Raw genomic sequence first — 7,337 nt, forward strand, 5'->3', positions numbered from 1 at the left:
CGCAGTCCGGTCTGCTCGCTAAACAGAGGGCGGAGCATCAGGTGATCATGCAGAGCAGCTGTCTCCATCAGACTCAGCAGCTGATCTGATCTCTCTCTCGCGTCCGGTTACTTCACTCGCGTTTATGTCCATATCGATCAGATCTAGCTCTCCTGATCGGCCTTTATAGAGAGCACCGATCAAACTATTACGAGTGAATATCGGCCGATAATGACCGGCGGGGCTCCCCCCGTTAACAGGTCACTGTCTAGCACTGGCTTCGTAGTGCACTGATCGATTAGGCTAAGCTAACCTGTAGCTGCTCCCGCCACACTCACAACAACTTCAAACAGACATAAATAAAGCAGCTGTATTCGCCATACAGGAAACACATTTAAAACGGTTTTGCCTGCCGTTTTTGTGTACACAAGCATTCATCAATGGTTCGGAAAGTGGCGCTGTACCTAATAATATAAAGGCTTGTATTTTCGTGCATTTCCTGTTCGGAAAGTGGCGCTGTACTGAGAGTGGAGGTGTCCTGAGTTTAGCGCCTGCAGGCAGGCTCCATGGAGCTGTCAGCCCCGGACTGCGCAAAATGCGTACATGAAGCGCTACGTCATGAACACAAGAAATCTACCCTCGTGGGGGCGCGCTCATGTGATTGGCTTAGAATTGAGGAGACATCTGATTGGCTATAGATAGAAACAATTACAAGTACGAATCGGCTGACCGTCAGGGGAGTCTCAAAAAACCCACACACGAATGCACAGCGATCCGTGCACAGAAAGCTGTTTGTGTTTGCAGGTTCAGGATTTAAACGGAAAACAAATAAGTGAGGATCAAAAATACATATGTAAAACTTTTTTCTGTATTTGGATTTGATTTACATGTATATGAAACGGAATACATTTATGTGTGCATTGAAAAACACAAGTGTGGATCCGGAAATACAAGTTTGAATCCTTCTGTGCGCATGTGTGTATTATGAGACTGTTCTGAGCCCATATTCACTTAACAATGACCGGCCTGTCCGACCAACAAAAGAAAAGCGCCACAGTTACCAGAGCAGGATAGGATTCTTTGAATGCGATGTTAGGCTGTATGCAGAAGGCAACCTGTGTGTTTGTGCACGTTGGTGAGGTTCATGTATTGATTTGTGTCATGAAGAAGGAGCTCGCGCAGAAAAGCTGAGTCAGAAGAAAGAAAAAGGACTGATGAAGACACAGTACGCAGCAGATCAATTATATTTAATGTTACAGTGGAGCGTTTATAGTGTGTGTAAACATTCGTATAATTAGTGGTCCAAGAAGTACTCAGACCCTTCACTTAGTAAAAACCTCGCTGTGGAAATAAGTGATGCAATTAAAACCTTATTCAAGTAAAACTATGTTAGTGTTATCGTGAACATGTACCTGAAGTATCAAAATGCAGTTTCTTCCTATTTGATATACTTTTGGATTAAAGGGGACACAGTGTGCTCATTTCAGGTTCAAATTAGACATGTCTCCTCCATGCTTTAATGTTCAACAACATTAAGGGAACTTTAGGAGTGTAGCCTTTGCAGACAGTTTCATGCAGAACCTATAAAACACCAAAGAAAATAGTTTATTTAGCTCGAGATCCATCTTTAGTTAGATGTTGCGTTTTTAAAGTCCGAATCCTGTCATTCTGAAAGCTGTGCTCGATCCTAGAGATGAATATGGATGATCAGCAAAAGAGGCCATTAATCAGAAGGACAGGAGACTTGTTTTAGTGTGATAAATATGATGAATAAAACACCACATTGTTGCTTATGCTGACAGCAGACTTGGCATTAATCAGGTTTAGAGAGACTCAGTTATTTCTGTGTCCAGTCATAGTTCACACCTTTATCATACAATATACTCCCCCCCACCTCCACATGAACTGCATCCTGCACAGCCACATTGCACACTGCAGCAGATGTTTCCTGTTGCACTGTGTGGGAGAAATAGATGTTTTTCTTTCTACGAGCAACAGATGGCGAGAAACAGAAAGGTGTGTTGAGAGATAACACTGATTCACGCCGCTGTGCAGAGGGAAGGCTGCATGTTTTAGCTGCCTCTCTGATCACGTTATATGAACTCTAAAGAGATTAAAGGAGACATGCTGAGTTTTTGGCTGAGTTGAGGGATGACGACTTAAATACCAAGTGGGTTGCTAAAAATGCGTTCTTTTACGTTGTTGAGCCCTCAGTATTTTGCACTATAACTTCTTAAACAAAAAAAAGGTCACTCGGCTTATAATGCCCCTTTTGATGTTACAATGCATTTTCTACTAATTAAATACTATCACCTCCATTATGTTGTGGAGTGAAGAGAGTGTCTGATGTATTTAATCAATACAATTAAAACCATTTGCACATGCACAACTTAAAGTCACTTAAAGTGTACCTATCATGCTATTGTAGGCAATACAAAATAAAGCTCATGTGGGACCCGGCAGCTACTGTCTAAACTAAATGCTGCCGTGATGAAACGCCATATCATGGATTATCAAGGATCTGAAACAGTCTGGAGCTCAAAGGCTTTCTCTCTTGCCGGTTATACCACAAGGTGAGTTCCTTTCTACTTCCTGCTTCTTCACACACATGCTCTCCAGTACAGGTTAGCTCTGAGTGTTAGCCATGCTAATGTAAACACCGACCATATTACGTCCAAAACAGTCGGGCATTGATTCTGATAGCGACGTTTCTGATTGGGCCGTGGGTCCACATTTCAGATGTTACGTCATATCGGACGCAAATCTGGATCAGCTCCGTTGTTCCCCGTTTTTAGAGATTTGGGTACGGAGGAAAAGAGAGGGTTTTATTTTTTGACGCTGGTCCCCTTTAAAGGGGCCCTATTATGCTCATTTTGAGGTGTATATCAGTATGTAGTGTCTCTACTGGGACATGTCTCCATGCTTCAATGTTCAAAAAGCTCTTTATTTCTCTCATCACGGAGGTGATCTCTGGGCTCATAGATCTCGGCCTCCGTTACGGGTTGTTTAGTTTTTTGTTGTTGAAAAGTGTTCCCCTTTCCCCATGTCTGTCGTTGATTGTGTGCACCTGGCGCCCTGTGTTGTCTCCTCCCCCTCAGCTGTGTCCTGTTGGGTTGATTGGGCATTTAGGCTCTGGGGCTTTGCTGTTAGAGAGGGAGTGTGTGTGAGAGATCCTGGTGACTGTGTTCACGTGGGCAGCAGATTGATGCTGTGTCATGTTTATGACGTAATAAATGCCCACACCGGGTTGTATTTTGGACGTTCTGCCTCTGCCTCCTTGCTTGCTGGGCCGCTCAATCGTCAGCTTCACACTGCCTGTGCTGCAGCACCTCTTTTCACCCTCTGTCTGAAACCAGAGCCCAGTCTGCTCTGATTGCTTGGTCTTGAAGGAACTTTGGGATCTCAGCCTTTTCAGACCATTTACATGCACAAAAAAACAAACATATAACACACTACAGGAAAGGGAAAACCCCAAAAAGCAGAATAATGTCCTTTATAGAATGTACATATATAAACAACTCTTAGTGCAGCTATCTTACGCTCTCTATGCCCCTTTGAAGTTATTTTTAATTCCCCCAAGGGTGCTAGTTTGATGTTTTAAAGAAGAGGAAAACTGGATTTTTTAATTGAATTCATAACTTCTGTCTCTCTGCGGTACAGTCACTGTCTGAGCTCTCTGACGTTAAAGTCTGACATTTCCCCTTCTTATCTTTCTAAGAAGTGTGGTGTACTCCCGATAACCTGTGCTTCTTAAATCTCCTTTGCTTTAAGATATTCTCACTTCCCTTCCTCTATAAATCAATGAGATAAGGATTATGTCAGCTGTTAAAGTGAAGGTCAGATAAGGTCAAATTTGAGCCTGAATTTTGGAGTTTAATCCATGCTTTCGGGTTTGAGATGAACAGCCGGTGGGAGCAGGTGCCGACCTTGAGACGCAGGTCAAACAAACAGTCAATCATTATAAAAGGACATTTCAGAAAGCGTCACATAAGGTCATTCAGCCTGAGGTTTCTATCTTCTTATTATCTGACCACACAGTATCTCTTCCACAGCGGAGTATATATGTGATGATTAATAAGGTGACCATCCTCCACAGCACCCTTAAAACGCCACTGCACACACATGATGATAAATGATGGTGAGTGAACACGTGAGACGGAAGAATCACAAAGTCAAGAGGTCAGCTACCACTCTACCCGGCTTGTTGACATCCAATATATTTCACTGGTAGGTCTCTTTGTAGGAATACATGAAAGATGGAAGCAGTAGACAATCAGAAGTAGACACAGATGCTATGCTAGTGATGCTAAAAGTGAGGGAATGCTGTATATGAGGATCAGGGGCGGTTCTAGGGGGGCCAGGGGGGGGTCAGTGTTAGGGGGCACTGGCCCCCCCTGGCCCCCCTAACAATGAAAAGTTTTTTTTTTTTAAATGTATATTTTCCGATACTCGGTTTGCCAAAAACCGCAGGATTTTGTTGCTGTAATGTGAGATAGTGCAGACACCTTTATGTAAAGTAGAGATGTAACTGTTCATTGCCTTTATTTTTATATAAATATGGTGTTAGTGCAAACATTGCACTATAACTTAAGCTGAAGCTAACAGTAATAACTATAAGATCTATCTGAAATAAATAAGTGTACTGAAACAAATACCAATAACTGTATTGCATTGTTTTCTTATGCGCAATTACTTCATACGGTCTAGTTCTCTTTTTCGTCCTGCAGTTATTGTGCCCCCCTCAGAAAATAACTGCCCCCAGTCAAATTGGTCTAGAACCGCCACTGATAAGGATGTACTTGGTGGTGCTTTGAGCAGATTGTAACGTAGCATGCTAACAATGCTATGACGTTAAGTGCATGGTTAGATAACATAAAACATTTGCTTTTCCACATAACTTTTGTGTTTACTAACATTTACTTTGCATTCAGATGCAACCCATCTTTTAAAAGTATTCAGATGTTTTCAGGACAGAGCACTCAGATGTTTTACTTAAGTACAAGTAGTGATATCACACTGTAGAAATACTCTTACCAGCCGAGTCCTACTTAACTAAAGGTACAGTAGAATCAACATATACTTGAAGTGACAAAAATAGTCCCATTTCAGATTAACATATTATTGATTTGTTAATCTCTTCCTTTTCTTATAATTTATATTCTGCTAGGTAGCTTGTGAATTTCACAAATAGATGAATACAAGTTTATATAAATATTACATATTGTATCTAACAATGATCCTCTGAATCTCCAAAGTAACTACATTAATCAAATCAAAGTTGTAAAGTTAAAGTACAATATTAGTCGTGTAGTAAAGGTAGCAAGAATTGAAAATACTAAAGTTAAGGGGAAGTACTTTTTGCTGTGAAAGTTTAAAGTACTGAGTTACTGTCCACCATTAAAGGAGATACTGTTGTTTGTTTACCTTTCTACAGGTTGGGTTGTTTGTTATTGAGTTCTTCTCAACAGATAATTTCCTTTCTACATATTTTCAACCTAACAAAGACTTTCTGGCTCACCTCGCTGCTTCCTCGTTAACTCCGCAGCCAGCTTCCTCTTTTCAAATACTTTTTGTTTTGTTCCTTGTATTTGCTTGTCCTAAAACTGAGGATCGTGATTACATTGTTATCTCACTTTTTGTTCTCTCACTTTTTGACGTCTTCCTCAGAAGTCCTTTATCAAATGTTTGCTTGCGTTAACAGCTCTCACTGTTTTGTCTTCAGACTTTGCTTGCGATATAACTTTGTGTGCTTAGTACAACCCCAAAGATTTGCTTGAAAATCTTACCGTAAGCAAGATAAGCATTACGCTGCATTCTTAAATGTTATGATGTATTTCAAAAACTAACGGATAAGGGAGGGTTGTTATGCTCAGTAGGAGACAAAATGGTTGACGTGAATTCAGGCGCGCGAGGACATCAAACTAGTGTGTGATTTACATATGTGTCTGAAAAGAAGGAAAGTAAATGATTTTAATAGCTGTTTGGCAGAATTTGACTTGTTTAGTTAACAGTAAATACAATTGTTTAAATGTAGAAACTGCAAGCTGGATTTTTCTCGTCCTTTTTTTGTCAAAAATCACTGCGAATCTGTTGTTATCTGTGTGTGTGTGTGTGTGTGTGTGTGTGTGTGTGTGTGTGTGTGTGTGTGTGTGTGTGTGTGTGTGTGTGTGTGTGTGTGTGTGTGTGTGTGTGTGTGTGTGTGTGTGTGTGTGTGTGTGTGTGTGGGAACATCAGAGATACAGGAAGTGGCAGGGCTATCTGGTGAAGTTGGTTTCCTGTTGCGGTTTCTCACTTCTGCTGCTGATGTCAAACAAGTCCAGTAATGCCTCACATACTTTCTGCGGTTGGAAGAAGTCAAAGTAATATATATACCCTATAATAATAATATTATTAACAAGTATATAATATTGGAAAAATTGATATATATATATATATATTACAAGTTAAAGTCATGCTTTCGAAAAAAGGGAAAGGAAAATATAATTTAGTACAAAAAGTTATTTGTTATGGCCCATTTCCATTATAACTATTGATATATTAATATTTTCACCACATGCTGCTGCTAGATACTTTAACCTGTATGTGTATGTTTATGTATTAGTTGCTTTATATTCTGTATTACCGTAGAATCTGAAACTGTAAAGTAACTAATGCTGTCAGATAAAAAGTAGTTTACAACATTGACTTCCAAAATGTAGTGTAGTAAAAGCATAAAATAGCATACTTACTGTAAGGACTCGACTAAATACACATCATTACATTTCCCCCTTGCTCACTCATTATGTCCGTGCTGCACTCTAACATTAACACTAATTCAGGCACGGTGACTAACGTGTTTCCTGAGGAGCAGAGGCTCCTGTTCTCCCCCCCACACTTTGTCTGGGAGATCAGGTGGGAGGCGAGCATGACGAACCTCAGCGCTGCATCACAGCTATTCCTGGAGCTGCCATCACCTCCACTGTATTCATGAGGTCTCACACGTTACTGCCTGATACTTCCAGACCTACTGACAGCTGTGTGTTGATGAAGAGCTGCTGTTTGCATAGTTTGAACACACACACACACACACGCGCACACGCGCACGCACGCACGCACGCACGCACGCACACACACACACACACACACACACACACACACACACACACACACACACACACACACACACACACACACACACACCATGTATACATTCACTTCAGGGGACATTACATTGACTTACATGCATTTAGACCTCCATGTTGTCCCCATAAGGGAGGCGAGTCCCCACACGTGACTATGTAAACAGATTTAGGTCCCCACAAGTATAGTAATGCTAGGCCACACACACACACGCACGCACGCACGCACACGCACACACA

This window comes from Pseudochaenichthys georgianus, chromosome 24 (assembly GCF_902827115.2).
Source record: "Pseudochaenichthys georgianus chromosome 24, fPseGeo1.2, whole genome shotgun sequence".
Lineage (NCBI taxonomy): Eukaryota > Metazoa > Chordata > Actinopteri > Perciformes > Channichthyidae > Pseudochaenichthys > Pseudochaenichthys georgianus.